The sequence below is a fragment of the Pseudopodoces humilis genome, chromosome 9 (assembly GCF_049639895.1).
Source record: "Pseudopodoces humilis isolate 2021_Gansu_Grassland_sample_001 chromosome 9, ASM4963989v1, whole genome shotgun sequence".
NCBI classification, from domain to species: Eukaryota; Metazoa; Chordata; class Aves; order Passeriformes; family Paridae; genus Pseudopodoces; species Pseudopodoces humilis.
The window spans coordinates 8,602,144-8,618,734 of record NC_142208.1 but is presented as its reverse complement, the minus strand read 5'-3'; the positions used below and the strand labels follow the sequence as shown (position 1 = coordinate 8,618,734).

General features: G+C 42.6%; 1 long non-coding RNA gene across 2 annotated transcripts in view; it reads left to right on the top strand.

Moving 5' to 3' along the window:
- The window catches only part of LOC148183759 (uncharacterized), a 34,209-nt gene extending 21,876 nt beyond the window's left edge, over positions 1-12,333 (top strand). Inside the window, exons 3-4 of one of the 2 annotated variants that reach the window (XR_015773301.1) lie at positions 6,572-6,659; positions 11,462-12,333. This is a non-coding gene — a long non-coding RNA (uncharacterized LOC148183759). The remainder of the gene's footprint in view (positions 1-6,571; positions 6,660-11,461) is intronic. The other variant, XR_015773300.1, reaches the window with a different exon arrangement.
- The last annotated feature ends 4,258 nt before the right edge of the window (positions 12,334-16,591 follow it).

Below are 16,591 nucleotides of genomic sequence, written 5' to 3'. Positions count from 1 at the left end.
AGGAGGATGTAGGTGGGAGGAAAATATCCTGGTATTGCAGGAGCATCTGGGGTTCAGGGGGTGCCTGTAGTAGCTTGATGCATAGTTGCAAGAATGCTTTTTCTAGGAGCAGGGTTAGTTAAAATAACCCTGATATTCAATATCTACTGTCCTCTTCAATTCATCCTCTTTTGTCTGTCTAATCATTGGAATTTTAAAATAATCCTGACATGGGGAAGCCAGTAGCATACTGCTATGAGGGTAGTGCCAAGCAACACAGATCGCCAACCCCACTTTGTTCTACAGTAAATGGATTTAAAGGACGTGTAGCTGCTGTAATTAGAATATTGCAACAGTCTTTGGAAGCCTTAATTAGCATCACCAGATTAGCGACTCAAAGAAAACTGTAATGCCAGCACCTAACGAGCTCCTTAAGTCAAAGAAAGCTAATCCCGAGTCACTCACAAGTGACTCTGCATTGTGAGCACAGAGCAGGGGAAGTGACTCCTAAAAAACCCAAGTAATTGTTCCGGTGGAAATGGGATTAAAGAGTTTAGTTTGCCATGCAGAATCTTGTGTATGAGAATTGCTCCTCAGGTCAGCAAACTGGTCTGGTTCTGTTTTCAACAGAACTGGTTGCTGAAATGACTGTAACGCAAAATGATTTTTAATGAGAAGGTTTAAGTTCTGGATCTCAAATTAGCATGAATAGCCTGTCTTGGAAATTTTCAGGAGTTCAAGATGCCCAACAGATACATAAATCAAATTCATTTACAGCACTTAGGTTAAATTAGAGTTAAAGAAACTCAAACTATCTTCTGAAGAAAAAAAACATGTTCTCCTTTACCAAAAAGAGCTGTGCTTAGCAGGGTCATAATATTCCACTCTTTCAACTTAAATATTTTAAAAATCCCAGCAAATAAAACTTCCTATAAGTGACTCTCTTTCCACAAGTAGCTGAGCTTTAACAAAGTGTTATTTTCTGGTGAAGAAATGTCTCTGTAAAAGCAGCAAATGATGTTCATAGGAACTGGTGCGTTTTGTTTTGGTATCCCAGTGCATTTTTAATACTTTCAGTAAAGCAAAATGTGCGTTGAACCGGTCATGCCTGGAATATTCCATGTCATGTGAATGTTTCTGTTGTGTAGAACCATAATGCTTGTGTTTTCCTTCTTGTAGTATTTTAACAAGCTTTGCTGCTCTTTCTTTCTTGTTGAGTGCATGACAAAACAATTCTTCGTAGCTTGAAGCTCAGAAGTGGAGGTTTTTCTGCCTTCCAAGGCGGGTCAGTGTTGCTGTCTATAGCTGTGCAGATTGCTTGGCGGCTGGTGGTGACCGGGTGTAAGCACTGGAAACACAAGAGCAGCACGGTTTATTTGTTAGAAAATACATCAGCATCTGGGCTCTGAACCTAAGGACTGCTGACTGGCCAAGCAGGTCGCAAACCCTCTTTATAGAAGTCTTTGTATGTGGCAAAAAAAATTGCAAATATGCTTTTCAGCTTTTCCCCATGAAACGTGTGACATCAGTCCGTGAAACCTCTTTACATTGAGAAAAATAGCTCTGATTTCCCCTGAGCAGAGGCATTCTTTGCGTTGTTTCATGCTCTGTTCTTCTGTGGACTTCTCTAGTCTGGATATTATCGCCCTTCTTTATTGAACCAGGGCTGTTTAAATTCTGGGAAAGCCGCCCTTATATTTGGCAGCACCAACCCCTGCCAAGGCAGTCCACTGAGTGTGGTATATCTGAAGAACATCTATTATTCTATGTCCATGTGAAAACATAGCATTGGATTTTTTTGGAGACTAATGACTTATTTGACTAACAAAAAAAGATAACTGATGCCCATACTCATGAAATTGTTAAATTAGTTTGTCCATTAAATATACTGAGTTTTATTTTCAAACACAGATGTTGCATTTTACTATTTAAGTCTATTACACTCTCTCTTTAAGGCAAATTTGGCCTTCCTTGGCTTCCCAAGCAGAGATAAGTAATCAAAATAGTGCTGAAAGAACAAAGGGGTTTTTCTTTACAGTTTTCTTTTCCTTAAACCTGGCTTAGTTATCTTGTTCTTGAGCACAGAAGCGCTGACTTTCTTGACTGAGACTAGGAGATTGTCAAATACAGAGGTATTGCTCAGGTTTGAGGCTGAGGATATGGAATCTTTTATCTTCCTTTGCTAGTTCTTTTGCTATTTGTTTAAAAATTATGTTTGGCTTTGGTTAAATTTCTGTCAATTATATTTATTTTTTTTTGGTTTGTGCTTTTGCCAAAGCACTGTCTTAGCATTTTATAGACAGCATTTGATCTCTGGTAAAGAAAAATAAAGAGTGAAAATTAAAAACCCAGTATCTTATCCAACCTCCTACGAGTTAAAAACGTCACTCCATTCAAACTGAAATTTCTTCAGGCTTTTGTGTTAGACCTTGGCCCCCTCTTAAATAAAGAACCATCTCTATTTCTGCTAGACCTTCTCCATTTAACTTTTGGAGCAGAGGTCTGAAAGCCGCTTGACAAACGTTTGTCCATCTGTTGTCGCTGATCTTTCAGTACTTTAGCAGTGTGGGTGGAGTGGTAGTGTCCTCTGAGAACCACAGCACTGGGTCTCTCAAGTGTTAATTTTCTACATTTTGTGCATAGCCTTATGATGAAATCTTCCTGCCCAGATCTGGACTAAAGGTTCTTAAATATCTCTTGTTTCCATTTCAAGGGATGGCCATTTACTTTTCTTTCTGAAATGGCCTTTGGAAAAGTCAACCATATGCCTCATTGCTTATAAGAATAATAAATACCTTTGGGCTTTGGCAAATCCTTAGCTAAATGACTCGAAGGTCAATTTTGTCTAATAGACTTAGTCACTTGGTGCATGCTAATTTCTGAGGGAAAAAGAACAAAGGAAATTTCTGAAGGAAAAACCATGTTGAAGAGTGACTGTATAGTGGTTTTCATGAGTGTGAAAGATTGCACTGTAAATCCAGAGAAAGGCTCTGGGCCCTGTTTGACCTGCCTCCACCTGACCCTTCTCAGAACCTGTTCCTGGGCACAGCAGCTGATGGTGAATTAAATGGAAGTGGGCACTGACTGTATTTCTCTCTTTGGGTGCACAGGAGCCAAGTGCTTACCAGAGGCTGTCACTGATTCTGTCAGGTTGTAAACCTGGCCATGGAGGAAAATCAGGCCGAGCTCACCAGAGGTACCTCACCTGTACCTGAGAACAGGGTCTGAGCTCAGTGCTACCCTTCCCTGTCCCCCTTCTCCCTTAGGGAGGTCACTGAGCCTGGCTCCTACCTTTTGGCCATGGAAAATAAATGTGCCATTTCTGATCTGTCATGGTTGTTCTTGCTTTTCTTCACCTGATTAACCCAGTTAAACCTCTCACTTTCACTTTTGCTTGTAACTTCTGTTTGAAAAGGAAGAAAAAAAGCAAAATTCTTGCTGCTTTGGCCGATGGGCAAATGGCTGTATTTACTGGGAGAGCTTTCATGAGTTACATTTGATGGTGCTATCGGTTTTTCCAAGAACAGCTTGGAGTGTCAAAGGTGCATGTGGCACTGATGGTCAGTGGTTGTCAAATGAAATGGAATGGCAGCGAGGAAAGCAGTGCTTCAAAGGGGTCTGTCTTGGGCATGGAGAAACAAGCCTCCAGCTGAGGTGCTCCAGAGGCCCTTCCACCTAAGATAATTAGTGAGAAAGATTCAGGAGCTTTCCTGTATTTTCAAAGTTTTGTTTCTCTCTCTCTAGTGATCCTGATAGTGAAACCTAAACCAAGCAGAAGCACTGGCAGTGGAAGGAAGGTTTCTGAATGCCTATGCAGGGACTGGAAATATTTCCTTGATGCTTTTCTGTTTGAGGAAGCACTCTGGAGGTAGCAGCTTCTGCAGGAGTCGGTGACAGTGGGTCAGTGCTTTTGATACCTGAGTGCCATTAGACCCAGTACAAACCCCTCTGTGCAGCCTGTGCAGATTCTTTGGGCTGTAATTGTCCCTGGAGACTAGTTTGATTGCTCAGAGAGTGTCTGAGTCCTCCCTGGCCCCTCACCACTTTACTTTGCTGTGTAAGACCCCCTGGGATTATGATCTCCTTGAAGGCAGCAGCTCCAAGACTTCCAGGTCAGCTGTCTGGGTCCTCTCACTCCATCAGTGTGTTGAGGGGGAGACAAAAATCCAAAAACTGAAAAAGTGTGTCTGGTGCTGTGGGGTCCTGAACCATTGAAAGTTCCTGATATTTCCAAACAGGAGTAAAGCAAAATACTAAAACTCCCCAGCTCTCTGGGAATTATCGTTCTCTGCACAGCTCCCAGATAAATTTAGAAAATTAATTTCAGGCTCTTTTGGTTTCAGCTTTTTCCTCTTACTTCTTTAGAAGCCCCCAGAGCTGAATTAACTTCCAGCATTTCAGTGTGAATTCAGCTTCTAATACTGCTGTAGCCACGAGCTGAGCACTGTGTGAAATGAATCCCTGGTCTCACAAGAGTCCTCTCCTGGCAGTAGTCATTGTCTCACCTGATGTAGATTGGCTGTTTCAGCTGGAGTCTCATTAGAGATCTATGAATAATGAATGAGCCCAGGAGATGAATTGTCCTTTCCTCCCTATTACAGGATAAAACTAGGTAGGAACTGAATGTTTTCAACAGGGCAGAAAGAGCTTCTCTCTAGATAAATAAATTATTTTAGCTTAGGGAGTTGTCAAACCAGAACTTAGGACCTGTGCAGGACTGAAAAAGCTCCTTGGCACAGGTGCAGGTGTAAAATAAACTGAGGGGGAAAGGTGCCCTGCAGAAGGCACACAGAGAAGTTGCCAAGTCCTCCTGCTGTGGTCTGTGCTAGGCAAGGCACAGCTTCTTCCTCCCATCTCTGACCCAGGGCCCACAGTGTTGTGTCTTATAGTGGTATTGTACAGAAGGATTTTCTCAGTCATGGAACAATAACATGGGAGAATTTCATGTTATAAGAAGAAACATGAGAAAATTTAACACCAGGCATGACGCCTGGGAATTTCTTTGTTTTAATAAAGAACAGTATCTTACTTCCATGGTGTTCCTGGCAGGGCCAGCTGCACTAGAAGCAGCAGGTATATTCCATTGCTTTGCAGAAACATGTCCCATGTAAGTGAAGAGCATTCTCTTGAGGGTTTTTTAGAGGGCAGACCCTGACATGACAACTTTAGATGACATAAAAAAATGCATGGGTTTATCCTGTCAGCATTGAACTGTGGTGCCTGGAATAGTCTCCATTTCCTATGCACTTTCCCTGGCTACACAGGAAATTTAGGTACCTGCTTTTGAAGCTTTGCAATGAATGTTGGCTCTGAGCGAGTGAAGAAACCCTGAGCTATATGTTAGCACCAGCACCATTGCTGTGATATATGATGGACTGATTTTGGTCACTCTCTTTTCAATAAAGGTCCTGCTTTCAAAGTCAGGTAGGGTGGAGTTGTGGTTATTTCCTGTTATTAATGATGGATCATGTGCCACTTTATTTGTATCTCAGCTGTTGTTGATGTGAGTAGCAGAGAATTGCAGTGCCTGGGGAGTGCAGATTACATTGGTTTTGTGAACCTCCCACTCTTTTTCTTTTTTTTTTCTTTAATAACACTGTTGTGGAGTCGGTTTGAGTTTTAAGTCCTTCACTGATCTTAAAAATTATGGAGAAGGCTGAAGAGATAAGGAAAATATTTAAACAGCGCTTTGAACTGCAAGTGGAAGTTTTGGGGAGTGGGTTAAGGAAAAATGGAGGGAAAAAACCCAACAGCAGCTACACAGTCTGTATAGAAATACTCCAAATCTAGATAGAAGTATAGAAATGGTAATACATTCCTTCAACTATTTTAACAGATGTACAAAAACCAGTAAAATTCAAAGATAAAAGCTAAACCACAAACATTTCTCAAATTAAAGGCTGAGTCTTTTATAGTCAAGAAGAACACTCTATACTCAAGACATACTCATAAAAGGATGCAAAATAAACACTAAAGCATCACTGACTGTAGCAATAATTGGAGCAGTGTGTGGTTCAAAGGAAGCAAAAATCTGGGGAAATCAAAGCTTAGCTGGAACTGCTAAAATAAAGGCGGTAATCAATGTACAGTAAAGTACAAGGCAAAACAAGAACAATTACATTTGCTGAACTTGTCGAAGTGCCTGTAATTGTCCTGGTGCCATGTGATGCCCATGGCAGAGCTCCTGGTGAACCTGCACCCTGGCACTGACCAGTGCAGGGATGGTAGCTCAGGGCTGGGCAGTGGTACCAGGGAAAAGCAGAGTCCCTCTGCATGGGCTGCATCCAGCACAGACTTGGCTCAATAACTTAAAAATCGCTCAAATGATAAGCAGGAATATATCTGTGAGAATGGCAGCTGGTAAGTTTCATCCCAGGGTAGACAGAATTTTGTGATTATGAGATGTGTGGAAAATCCCATCAATTGAACCAGGAAACTGCTTGCGTTGGGTGTGACCCAATTCTTCCACCCTTGACCGAGGTGGGATCGATTGAAGTTACCACTCATTCAGGATCTAGGCAAATAAATAAATATTTACCTTGAGAGTTGAAAAGCCTGCTCTTTCTTCCTGACTCTGCTCCAAAATTAATAGGTGCAAATGGCTCCAGATGTTGTCTGCACTGGAAAGCGCTTTGATGTTCCTCCATCTATTTTTGGGAAGCAAGGCCTCATGCTGACAGGTAATATCAACAATAAAGCTTCTCAGCCTCTTAGGCTACATCTTGTGGATGTTACTCAAGTCTTGGCTAACAGATGAGTGTTTCTCAGACACCATAATGCTGGGGGGCACCTGCAGCAGAGGAACAAAACCTTTCCTCATTACTGTGCAGATGGCACAGGCAGGGTGGCCTGTGTAGAGGTGTAAAAGGAGATTTCTTTTTTTCTTGTTTGAACAGGCTGTTATTTCTTGATTGCATTTAATTTTTATAAGGTTTTCAAGCTCATTGCAGGCTGTATTTCCTTTTCCTTGACAAGGAGCCCGAGGCTATGTTATTCCTTGTGATAGGTACATTCTCACCAAGGCTGGAACTGTTTTGTTCACACCGTTCTGCCATCATCTCTTCCACAAGTGTCAGCATGAACTGTGGCATGGGGGGCTCACCACAGGCATCCAGCAATCTTCTGCACCTTCTACACCTGTATGGAGGGAGAAAAGTCCAGGGGGATGTGAGGAACATGGTGCAGAGCTGGATGGCTTAACTTTTACTGGAGATCATTTTGGTGAGGAGAGGGCAGCCAGGACATTGGCTTCAGAGGTGACAGCAGAGCTTTATTAGGGTCCAAGGTGCACTGCACTGTGTCTAGTGTTATGGAGCAAATAAAACCCTGTAATGAATCTGCCTGAAAAGAAAAAGCAGGTGTGAGGACAGCTGGTCAAGGTTTCAGTAGTTTTTTCCTCCTCTTCTATGATCTACCTTACTCTGAGTTGCATGTGTGTCAGAAGCTAATAATTTTACCTTTTTTCTTTTTTTTTTTTGTAAAGCTCAACAAAAGATGTTTATAATCCTATACATTTGATATTTTCAACCAACCCAGGGCTGTGGTAAGCACATGCATTACTAAAAGCAATCACTCTTTGCAGATGCCCAAAAAGATTATTTGGAGCTAATTGTAATTACATAGGTATGACAATGCTCAGTAGTGCTCGACTACTGGAAATGTAGAGTGCAGTGGGGATGAGAGATGAAAGCAGAAACATGCCAAGCAGTAATACCAAGCTGAACAATATGCAAAGAAATCAGTATTTCCCACTTGTGCACCTCCCACAAAGGGAATGAATGGCAGTGATTTTCTCTGTTATTGTGAAAAGCATAAAAAATAATTGTTGCTATAGAAAGGAATGTATTTAAAAGAAGTCATGGGGAAATTTGCAGTGATGGGGAAAAAAAAAAGAAAAAGAAAACAGGGTTCAGATTGCCACTTCAGCCCTGTAGGTGCTCTGTAGTTGGACTACATTGGAAAAGAGGTTGCCATGCTACTTGTTCATCTTGCAGGTCCCCAGCTTGGTCCCCAGCTGAGTCCAGGCTCATTTGTTTCTTATGATCAAAGCACAGACCCCTTCAGTAAGTGTAATGTGGTGATGAGAGAACATTTACCCCCGCACAGAGTAGCTATACTGCACTCCCAGCCAATATCAGATGTTGGTTGGGGTTGGTGTCAAGGACCATGCAAAAGTTAAAGATGAAAGGGGATTTGGAGCTTTGCTAAATTATATACATTTCCTCCTGGATTTCAATCATAAATTAGTAGAATATGGAACCTGTATAGTTAAGAATTTATAAGAAAGCATCCAGCACACACAGTGTTCCTGTAAAAGGACTAACAGAGTAGCCTTGCAGAAATCACTGGAAGGCCTTCAGGACAATGAGTGGTCAAAGACAGCAGATAAGCAGCAATTAGAAGATGGCAAATAATCCAGTGATCTTGGCAAGCAAGTACATCTCAGAACATGCATGAAGGACGGATGGTAATATGCATTTCCATGATGTCTGGCTTAGATCCTTTGCATGATGGAAAGCTGAAAGAAGTACGGGCATTTAGCACTGCAGGTTGCCTTTTCAAGTCTCTGCTTTTGTTAAAATACAGCAGGAAGGTAAGCAGGCAGAACAAGTCACCTCATTCATAGCTTGTTGATCACACAGTGAAAATATTTGATGATAGATGTGTGAGTGCAACCGGGGGCAAAGAAGAATTGCCTAGAGAAATGCTGCAAGAGCAAATATTCAACTTCCATACTTATTCTCTTTTGCATTTCTGTCTGACACACATGTTGAAATAGTTTGAAACTTGTCTAGTCAGACTTTTCTTTACTTTAATTCTGTGAATTCTGGAAGAAGATCACTGGGTCATATAAATTATGAGGGGAAAAAATGCCCAGGTGAAGATTTCTTAAAGTTTGCTTAGAGAATGAAGAAAAGAGGGACATGAGAGTTGTAGAAAGCATTTGCTGATGTTGGCTTTTTCAGATTTCAGAGAATACAGGGAATATCTGCAAGGACTGCAATTAGCCATTTTTGCAGTTCAAGATGTTTCTTGTTAGATTATAAGTAAGTTATCCAACATCCTGCCTTGGGTCACCTTTGCAACATGAAAGACATTGCTAACATGTTTACTTTCTCAGAAGAACTGCATGAACTATTTAGGCTGCATTTCAAGTTAAAAAAAAAAATAATTAAAAGATGGAAAACACTTGTAATGGAAATTAGTTTATTTTCTTTACCTCTGGTTCAGAAAGGGCATTTTGAAGGCACAGCACCAGTGTTTTTAGCAGATAAATGGGTGGTTAAAGAAATATTGTTAGCGAAGTAGCGCTTTGTCTGTCTAAATGAATGGTTCTTTTAAAAATCCTATTAAAAAAAAAGAGTAAAAAAGTTGCTTAACTGTGTTTCCATTAGACTTCATTGCTTTTATGTCAAATAGGAGTGTGGGGAAAGGGCTGCTCTGGGCAGGGCAAGGGAGAGCAGGAATCCTGTTACACTAAAGGACAGCTGTCTGCCTACCCTTGCAGGCATCCCTTGCCACGTGCTTCCGAAGGCCCTGGCTAGGAGCAGAGCTGCTGCATGCAGCACTGCCATCTGCTCCTTGAGAAACCACAGAGCTGGTGGCAGGGATAAAAGGTGCCATTAATTTTCTTTTAAATAGGGTTATGTCTTTTTGTGTGTGCCTCTCACAAGGAAGCGAAGTATGCGCTCCTATTGCCTTTGTCAGATTCAGAAGTGCAGGGTAGGGCTCAGGCTCTTGCCCAGGGTTGTTTATGCACAGTGACAGGCTTCAGTAATCCCAGCATTGGGCTAATTTCTGCCAAAATTAAGGCAGCGTGATCATGCACAAAATGAAGCCAAATTAGGTCCACTGTGCTTTTCTGCATCCAGTTTTGGATGGAACTCAGATCAACAGTTTTGACTTTTCTGTTTTGTTTTCTTTTTTTTTGTCAGCCACATGCAGTTTCTGGAAAAGAGCTATTAGTGTAGAACCAACCACATTCATGTAGGTGCAGAAGATGCACAGGTTACCGTTTAAGCCACAGAAATAAATGGGATATTAACAAGTGCAACCATGAGAAGCTGAAGGGAAGGAGTTGTCTCTGAGGCGCTTTGCAAGCTTGGAAGACTTTGGCTGGTAGCCATTTCCTCTCTTCTGCTGCTTGGTTACATGCTGACAGCACCCAAGAGCGTGTTTGGTCTGTGTCTGCAAGGCCTGGGCTCTCCAGGAGCAGGAAAGGGGGTGTGTGAGACCTGGCCCCAGCTCGAGCAGTGGAGGTGCTGCTGGTGAGAGTTCCTGGCGGATGCAACCTTGCCTGGGTCTTGCTCTCAACACCGCAGTGTCACAGTTGTGTTATCTGACATCATCTAGAGATTAAAGAAGAGTTGTGCCAAGACTTGCAAAAATATGTGGTGAGAAAAAGCCTCCTGAAGAACTTGTTTCTAAATAAGAGAAACTTGTGAAGAGTCAGAGAGGACATAGGGAAACAAAGCCTTGCAAAAGGTCTCACAGCAGGGTCGGTGGCAGAGCTGGCAATGAGCTGGTCAGAAAAGTCAATCTCTTTCCCACTGAATGTTCTCCTTGAAAGCAGATGAAATTTCAAGACCTTTCAAGGAGCTTGTTGGAAGCTAAACAGCCTGACCCTTTGCTTTCTCAGCTCTCTGTGGTCTCTCAGCTGTTAGAGAGGTATCCAAGCCTTGTTTAGGGATAAAACATCGCTTAAAATTGTATTGAAAAGCACAATACAGAAACTCTAAGTGCATTGCTATTCATCAGCAAATCTCTTCACGGATGTGAGGTGTGCTCACCGGGCACTCAATGTGCTGGCTGCTGTGTTTAGGAAAACATGTATGTTAGCTGGCTAAATCCATATTTTTTTAATAGGTGAGGGAGCATTCATTGTCTGTCAGCTTGCTGGGAACTGACTGGCTGTAACATGAGTGAGATTCCATTTCAAGAGATTCTCTTGAAAATAGTCAACACAACTACAAATTAGTGCCTAGCCATAAATGACAAGTGAGGTAGCAATATACAGGATTTCTCTACTCCACATCTGTTAATTGAAGGGTTAGAGGGAGAAAAGCAGAGTGACAAAGAAAGAAATACACTAAAATCCAGGAAATCTGCCTCTTTTTACTCCTTTTGTGCCTCCTTTTGTCCTGCCTGGAGGAGACCTTAGTGGGATCTTATTCCTCTCTAGAACTACCAGAGGTCAAGGTCAGTGTCAGTAACAAGTGAGGATGAGAGGAAATGGACTCAAGTTGTGCCAGGGAATGTTTAGATTGGAAATTAGAGAAAATTTCTTCCCTGAAAAGGCGATCAAGCATTGGAATAGGCTGCTCAGGAAAGTGGTGGCATCACATCCCCTATTCATGAGGCAGGTGGATGTGGCACCTGGGGACATGGTTCAATGGCCAACATGTCTGTGTGGGGCTAGCAGTTGGACTCGGAGACCTGAGAATTCTTTTCTAGCCTTAATGATTCTGTGATTCTATCTTAGGTGAGCAGATTTCATCCACACCAGCCTGGAACTTCAGCCTGGGATTCTTCCCACAGCTGTGCCTGCCTAAGGACCTTGTCAACCACGCTTAACTCCTGAGGCTGGGAGAGCCGCACTGCTGTGCAGATTCCTCTCCCGCTCTAAGCAGGCCACTATTTCCAGCATTCCTGCCACCCTACCACAGCTGAATTTACCCCTGCTGAAATCCTGAGAGCTGCAGGAAGGTTTGTGAATGAAAGCCCCCTGTGGCAGCCTTGTCCAGCCACCCACCTTGCCTGTATCTGACCCAGGAGCCAGCGCCTTTGCCAGAGCCTTGCTGCCCAGTTCCTGCTCCCCAGCCCTGCCTGCTGCTGTGCTTCAGTGGGGTTAGGGATCACCTGAATCCTCACTGCACACAGGAGATGCTCTGGATATGGAGTCTGGTGCCTCTGTTTAGTTCTCCAAAGCTGCTGCCACAGAGCTCCCTCTGGAGCTTTGAGGAGGCCCCATTCCCTGCATGTTACCAGAGGCATGAAGTGACTGTGCCAGGCTGGCCTAGGCAAACGTCTGCCTAAGTTAAACATTGGTTTAACTTCATACTTTTCTCAGGCATTCAGAAACATAACCCTGTAAAAAAAAAAAAAAAAAAAAAAAGCACTGTACTTCTATCACAGGCATATTTTAACTTTTTCTCTTCTCCTTTTATCTTTCTTTTTGTCTTTTGAGAAGGTGATTCAAAATCAATCAAAAATAATAAACTCCTTTGAGTTTAGTCTTGTAGATGTATCTAGTTTTGTTGATACAATGTTTGATAAAAGATATTTCTGCTAAGGAGGGCAGTGAAAATTTTCTTCAGGGTGATGTTTCAGGCACATCTTTCAAGGTTTATGTCACCTTGTACTTGACTATAAGCCAGTTTTGAATTGAAATCATATTCTGAGTGGAATAAAAGTGGTGGTTTTAAATTACTTTTTTTTGTTGTTCACATTTTCTCTTGAAGACACTTGGCAAGGTCTGTTCACCATTTGTGTAGCCTCAAAACACTGACCACATTTCAAGGAGTTTCTGCCAGAGGGAAGAAGAGATTGCCTGCTATCTGGTTCTTGGAAGATCAAGCAGTAACTTACCCCTTTGCTGAGGAAAAGTCCCTGGGAATCTCTGTTTTCCTTCTGGTGCTCATTCATGTTTCTCAGAGTGTTTCACAGACAGCTGTTCTCAGCCATCTGTTGCACGGTCTGGGATGCTGCTTGAGCACATATGGATTAAGCTCTGGTGGTTGGGATTCGGGGCTCCGAGTGCCAGCCTGGTGCTGAGCTCGGGAGCGCTGCCTTCAGCGCAGAGCTGGGGTGAGGGATCAGTGGATGCAGCTTTGGATGCAGCAGGCCTGTGTCTGCTTCCCACAAAATATCAGAGATAACGTGCCTTATCTGGAATAACTCGTTGGCCTTCCCAGACTTGAGGCAAACCCTTGACTTAACTGAGATAAGATTCTGCTGTGTGTACATATATGTGCTCTGTCACAGAAGAACCGCCTCAGGGGGCCATGGCTGAGTGTGGCTCAGTCTGGTTTTCTGGGGAGAGATTTGCATTCAGTTGGGAGCAATGAATAAAGTGCCCCAGATTTAGAGCAGAAGCGAGCAGAGGCTGGTTGCTTGTCTGAGGAAACGACAGGCAGAGCTGCTGCCTACCATGCCTGTCTCAGCCCCAGGGGCTGGGAAAACCTTTGTGGAGTCTAAAACTGCTGCCCTACATAGGCAGTGGATCACGGGTACTTCAGTACTGTCTCTTTTCAGTCTTCTGGGATAACAATTTGCGTTTTCCTGAGTTGCTTATGTTTTAACAAGGAATGTGGAGATCTCTGAAGGACTGTTCCCAAAACACATTGCTTAAGACTGACCCTAGACTATGATCACAAGCTGGATCGGGTTCGTAAGTCTGATACTGATTCTCCTTTATTGTTACAACTTTTGTTTCTTAAGTCCTGGTCCCTCTGAATCTTTTCCTTTCAAACAAAGTAGTGGCTGTCCCTGCTGACAAGCAGAACTTCACTGGATTTTAGAAAAGTTCAGGGAAGTGCCAAACCGATGAAGAATTACCTTAAAAAAAAAATAAAAATCAATGAGTCAGTCAGAATAATTGTCATAAATATAGCCAGTGTTTACAGCCACATCTATATAAGGAAGTTATTTTGGGTCACCGTGGTATAACTAAAAACAGTATAAGTAAAATGTTAACATTCTTTCTTCATCCTCCAACTCATTTTCCATCTTTATGGCTGCATCAGATCAGTGCAAGTAAAACTGGGAGGGAAAAACAGAAAACAGCATTTTAGGACTGCAAAACACAATGACAATGTGTGGGGCACAGGTCACAGTGCAGCTTGGATTTGAACTTTGAGCCCAGGGTGAGTAAATTGGTGAGGAGCTTCCTGCTTTGGTGTCGATTACTGCTTGGCTTTGCACTGGATGTGCTGGGCCATGCTGGGCTTTGCTAAACTATGCTGCAGGTATGACCACACCTGAACAGAACAAAATAAACAGCAGGCATGGATGAGGCTGCAGAACAAAGCACCTAAAAGAAGAAAATTGTCTGTCTTGCATGTCTTTTTATTGTGTTACTGAAGTGAGTGGGCTCAGGACACTTAGCCTGACACCATCCCAAATATCAGTCAGGTTTTGCAGAAAATATCTAATATTGATGATGTCCAGATACTCTTAAGTTGCATCATATAGTTCTAAACATTATTTTTTCAAGTGTAGTTTGTTTTGTTGTTTTGGGGGTTTTTGTTGCTGTTGTTACTGCTTTGGATTTTATTTTAAAAATAAGCTTTTTTGATTTGTTTCTCAGCTAGTGTAAATGTTCTATCCATGGTTTTCCAATTCCCTACTGCTCTTCCCTGGCCACTAACAATTTTTGTACCTCCTCCTTTAATGTCTGCTAAAGCTCTGTAACTCAGATGTTTCATGTTGCTTTCCTTCCCCTCCTTTGCCATGTTTAGATGTAAGTACCTAGGTCGTAGATGATAAGAGCTTGCTGTGACAGATGCTTGAAGGAGCCCTCTTCCCAAGTGCTCCCAGCCTTTGCAGTTCAGCACCATCGGTGCTCTGCTCTGTTCCCTTGCCGTGCAGTTCCCTGTCATTTCACTTTAACTGGAAATAAAAGAAAAATTCCTAAAGCAGTCAACCCACTTGCTTGTGGGGTGAAGTGAGGTCATCTCCACTGACACATGATGGAGATGAAGAGGCAAAGCACAGGCAGGTTGAGAAAAAAAAAAAAAAAATCAGGATTAGAGATCACATTTCAGAAGAATCTGTGGGAACAGGCATTATAAAAATAATCTAAATTGCTCCATGTGCCCACTGCTTGGATGCTGTGTTGCCCTGGCCTGTGAATCCCAAACTGCCTCCTACTGCAAACACAAAGGACACACACTGAATTTAAATGAGGGTCAGTCAAGATCCATCCAAGTGTACGCATGACTGTCCAGCAGGTTTCAGTCCGTGCCAGTAAGACACAGAGTACAGCCCCAGAGTTCTTCATAGCAGAATAAATCCTGCTGTAAAATGTCCCCTTCCCACGTGTCCCTGCTGTCCCATGCTGTGAACTGAGCACTTCCCATCAGCTGGAGGGAGGATATCACTGCTGGCCCTTTAGGCAGCAGCCCCATTTTTCTCGGGTTGAATTGCCTTGGCAGCCTGGGCACAGGGAGTGCTTTACCAAGGCTTTTATTCATTTAGCTGTTGGATACATTGTGCCATTTCTTTATTTCCTGTCGCATCTTCCTGTCTTGCCTCATGAGGAGCCCCGTTCTGCAGCAGGACCCTGGGATCTGTGGCAGGAGGACGGAGGTTTTACTCCATGCAGCAGCCAGGAGAGCAGTGGGAGCGTGGCACATGTCTGGCATTTCTGTGCTTCCCCCCACTGGCTGTGTATAATACATCTTGAAAGTCCCTGGGCAAGAGCACAGGAGTCCAGCTGACATCTCAGAGTTTGAAAGGTAGTGAGACAAAACATGAGTACTAATAGCTTAAGTAAATTGTGCCTGTAAACTTCTTGGGAAAGAATTACACTGAGGACACAGAGCTAGCAATCATCAAGGACTGCTGATGTCTACACTCTTGCTCTTTGATATGTTGGTATTTTGACAGTAGTGGCAAATCACTTCAGAAAGCAACATAGGCAAGCAAAGGGTATTACAGTATTGCAACTGATAACTGAAAAAAATGTCACCAGGAAATATCTTTACATAACTAGCAAATATGTCAAAATGTGCTCCACACTGCAGATCCAGCATTAGCAGGAGAGTAAAGAGAGTGTCATTGGCTGAGTAAAGAAAATCACAAACTAACTTCTGATGTGTGCTCTGCAGTCACAGACCTAGCAGGATCTGAATTAATAATACTGAATTTAAGAGGTCTTTGGTGCCTAATTTTACATGTGTGTAAATGGTGGTGTGTGGAGCAAACTGGTGGAGAAGTTGGCAGCCAGGATTAGGGTCTGTGGATTGGATTCACCTTTGCCTGCAAATGCCAAAAAGGTGGTGGAGCACTGTGGAGAAATCCTCTGCTGCTGAGGGAAAGAAAACACTTCCAGAGCTCAGATTATTTACTGGTCTATCTTGGGTGCTGATAAAGTCTTAGTTTTATTCCATACTGATGAAAAAAAAAAAAAATGTAGATAACCCATTCAGATGGAAAAAACTATATTTGTCTATATTTATATTTAATTGCACCCTGTGTGCCTACAGCTACCCTGAAAACAATGCAAATTACCAACTCCTGGGGATTTGAGCCTTTGTGTGACATTTCAACGGGGAAAAAAACTACCTGCAAGCATTTAACTCTGAGAAGAATGCTGAACAGGTTCATGCATCATGAAGCATCTTTTTTATCACAACTTTGTTGACTAAAAGTAGACTGGTTTGTAAATCTTGGAGGGAGGGAAAAATTCCTGTACACACTCATCCTTCTTTCCATAGTTCCCCTCTTGTTGTCCTGTAGTTGTGGGGGAAATGAAGCAGGATAGATATCCTCATTAATACTCTCCTGAATCATCTTCTTAGGATTTGATTATTTTAAGTGTCATGAGAAAGTTGGTACTTTCCTGATAAAACTAGTTTAACCTAACATGTCCTCTCTTCCTTTTGGAATT